The 4,064-nt window shown below is 41.7% G+C and overlaps 1 pseudogene; it reads right to left on the bottom strand.

The window, feature by feature from the left end:
- Positions 1-924: 924 nt before the first annotated feature.
- Positions 925-1,999, bottom strand: LOC117721226 (glyceraldehyde-3-phosphate dehydrogenase pseudogene; annotated as a pseudogene).
- Between the last annotated feature and the right edge of the window lie 2,065 nt (positions 2,000-4,064).

Raw genomic sequence — 4,064 nt, 5'->3', positions numbered from 1 at the left:
TCCTGATTTCTTTCTTAGATTTCCTATCTCCAGGGTAGTATCCCTTTGTGATTTCTTGATTGTTTCTACTTCCATTTTTATGTCTTGGATGGTTTTGTTCAATTCCTTCACCAGTTTGGTTGTGTTCTCTTGTAAGTCTTTAAGGGCTTCTACCTGTTTACCTGTGTTCTCTTCAAATTCTTTGAGATTGTTATTTATGTCCTTCTTGAAGTCCTCTATCATCATCTTTAGAGTGATTTTAAATCTGAATCTTGCTTTCCTAGTGATATGAGAAATTCAGGACTTTCTTGTGTGGGAGAACTAGGTTCTAATGTTGCCAAGTACCCTGGGTTACTGATGCTTATGTTCTTGTGCTTGCCTTTTGCCATCTGTATCACCTAAGTGCCACCTGCCCTGTCCCTGACTGGAGCCTGTCTTTCCTATTTTCTTTGTTGTATCAGAATTTGTGGGGTGGGTGTAACTATTGGTTAAGGGTTAAGCACTGGGGCCCCAAATCTGCTCAGTGCTCAAGCTCAGACAGAAATTAGAGCACCTGGGATCCCTGCTTCCTCTGGGTTCTTGGAGATTGGGGGCAGAGCTGCCACCCAAGATCTGCTCAGTTCTCTGGCCCAGACCAGAAGGAACCAGTGTTCCAGGCTGGGAGTGTCTATTTGCATCTTACCTGGAGCATTCCAACATCGGCAGAGTCACTGAAGTTTTCATTAATTTCACTGATTTTTTTTTTTTTTTTTTTTTTGGTGCAGCGAACATTTATTGATGGTATTTCAGAGAGTACGGAGGGCTCCCTGGGCCCCTCCTGTTGTTGTGGGGGTCTGGGAAGGGAATCGTGAGGAGATGCTCAGTGTGGGGGACAGGGACTCCTCAGCAACGAGGGCCTCTCTCTTGCTCTCAGTGTCCTTGCTGGGGTGGGCAGTCCAGGGTTTCCTACTCCTTGGAGTCCATGTAGGCCATGAGGTCCACAACCCTGTTGCTGTAGCCATATTCATTGTCATACCAGGAAATGAGCTTTACAAAGTTGTCATTGAGAGCAATGCCAGCCCCAGCATCAGAGGTGGAAGAGTGGGAGTTGCTGTTGAAGTCACAGGAGACAACCTGGTCCTCAGTGTAGCCCAGGATGCCCTTCAGTGGGCCCTCAGATGCCTGCTTCACCACCTTCTTGATATCATCATACTTGGCAGGTTTCTCCAGGCGGCCTGTCAGATCCACAATGGACACATTGGGGGTAGGAACACGGAAGGCCATGCCAGTGAGCTTCCCGTTCAGCTCTGGGATGACCTTGCCCACAGCCTTGGCAGCACCAGTGGATGCAGGGATGATGTTCTGGGCAGCCCCACGACCATCACGCCACAGCTTTCCAGAGGGGCCATCCACAGTCTTCTGAGTGCCAGTGATGGCATGGACTGTGGTCATGAGCCCTTCCACTATGCCAAAGTTGTCATGGATGACCTTGGCCAGGGGGCTAAGCAGTTGGTGGTTCAGGATGCATTGCTGATGATCTTGAGTGACTTGTCGTATTTCTCATGATTCACACCCATCACGAACATGGGGGCATCAGCAGAAGGGGTGGAGATGATGACCCTTTTGACCCCACCCTTCAAGTGGGCCCCGGCCTTCTCCATGGTGGTGAAGACGCCAGTGGACTCTACGACGTACTCAGCACCAGAATCACCCCATTTGATGTTAGTGGGATCTCGCTCCTGGAAGATGGTGATTGGCTTCCCGTTGATGACAAGCTTCCCATTCTCAGCCTTGACTGTGCCGTTGAACTTGCCATAGATGGAGTCATACTGGAACATGTAGACCATGTAGTTGAGGTCAATGAAGGGATCGTTGATGGCAACAATCTCCACTTTGCCATTTGCAGAGCAGAAGGCAGCCCTGGTAACCAGGCGCCCAATACGGCCAAATCCGTTCACACCGACCTTCACCATTTTGTCTACAGGACGAGGCTGGCACTGCACAAGAAGATGCGGCGATCTCCGGAACAGGGAGGAGCAGAGAGCCAATTTCACTGATTTTAACATGATACATTTTTGTTGTTGGTAGTCGTGGTGGAATGATACTGGTAGTGATGGTGGTGGTAGGATTTTGCTGTTCTTGTTGTCTATTTTGAAGTCTTTAAAGTAGGGTGAGAAATGTTTTGCTGCTTCAAAGCTCAAGTTTACCTTGTTTTCCATTGCCATCTTGGGATGTAGAAGAGACTTATATATCATGCAAGAATGTCACCCTATAGTGTATACCCTAAAAATTTCTATAATTGGTCTTCTTTGGGGAAAAAGTCTAATATATACTTTATTAATCTTTACTCTTACCTCTAAAGACAGAGCTGAATGTATGATTTCTTCCCTAGAACCATATGCCAAATGACCCTTTTTATAAAAAAACATTAATGTATAAGTGTGCCAACGAAAAATGTGGCTTTTCTTACTTGTGTCTAGATATAAGTGTACATTACAATATAAATGTGAATTAAGAATTATCACCATGGATCCATACAAAGTGAAGCCACCATCACCAAGTGACAGAAGGTCACAGTATGAAAAAGGAAGCTACAATTAAATTCATGCTGTCATAATTTGAGCCAATGAATACCTATCAAGTTATATGGGTGCAAGTCAACTTGTCCTTAAAAAGCCACATACCAGGCATGTTTTCAATGTCAATTGTTCGTGTGAATACATATGTGCTTTCACTGTGACATAGTTTATTTCCACAACTGTTTCCCTTTAGCAATTCTGTAAAAAGAAATGAAAATTTAGGTCTGAGTTAGCAAGACATTTTTGACTTACAGATCCATGTTTACTTCTGAACTTTTGAGCTTTTGCAATAGTAAAAGTCATATTTTTTACACATTTCAGAAAATGTGTGAAAAAAAATGAACAAATAAAGATTCTTGATGCTTGAGTCCTGGTATTTTCATGAAAAGGAGTTACCAAGAAAACATCAGATATTTCAACTTGAAAAGAAGTAAAAGCTATCTGCTTTGCATTATTCACAGCCAAACCAAACAAGCTACTGTGGTATTCATAAATCGCTCTGAATTAAGTCAAACATGCATAAAATCAGGCTTCCTTTGTGGTAAAAATTTCTTCCAGCTGAGTCCACGAAGAGAATAAAAAGTTATCCAAATATCTATTGTTAAGCAGGGACAACTTTAAAAATGAAATGCCATTCCTCCATGGGAGGCCTCCTGACAATTTCCTAATCTTAATAAATTGTCTGTGAGAACTGTGATCAAGCTTGATTCCATTCAAGATGAGGCACTCAGAAGTCTGTGCTATTGTATTAACTTAACACAGTGTCAACCTGTTTGCTCATTTATTCTGCTATCTTAAGACTCAGGTAACTCATATTGAAATAAACAAATGGCATATGTTCTGAATAAAACCTTAGTGTTTGCTTCAGAGGAAAAGCTACTTATGTCTCTATGAATAGAACATTAATGTGTTTCAACAAGATAAGACAAAAAACGCTTTAGAGCTATCCAGAGTATGGTCATTTAAGAAGTCCTGTTTTCAATTTTTATTGGATTTATTCTTCCTCTTTGTTTTATTTATTTATTTATTTATTTATTTATTTATAAACATGGTCTCTTACAGTCTAGTCTTGTCTTGAAAACACTGTAATGAAAGAAGATATTAAGTTTTGCTCCTCATGCCTGCTCTTTGTAAATAAAGGTGTCACAAACATGTAATTGGATCAAATATGAGAAAAGCAAGGCCATTTTTAATATAGCATTTGGCAGTACAGCCAGCAACTCCCACAATCACAAAGACAACAGATATACACAGGTGTTTGTAGACAGATTTTTATTACATTAAAATAATAATTGAGGGCTGACAAATAAAGCATCTCACAAACTCTTGTAGCTCCAGCTTCTTGGGATTTGATACTTTCTTCAGCCTTCTAAGATCATCAGCATACATATGGGGACACACACACACACACACACACACACACACACACACACGTAAATAATTTGTTAAAAGAATAATTACTGAATGTCTATCCCTTACTAGAACAAATACAGGCCAGACTTGTTTGCTAAGTCTAGACATCCTGCC

The sequence above is a fragment of the Arvicanthis niloticus genome, chromosome 16 (assembly GCF_011762505.2).
Source record: "Arvicanthis niloticus isolate mArvNil1 chromosome 16, mArvNil1.pat.X, whole genome shotgun sequence".
Taxonomy (NCBI): Eukaryota; Metazoa; Chordata; class Mammalia; order Rodentia; family Muridae; genus Arvicanthis; species Arvicanthis niloticus.
Note: the sequence above shows the minus strand (reverse complement) of the source record. Positions and strands in the feature narration are given on the sequence as shown.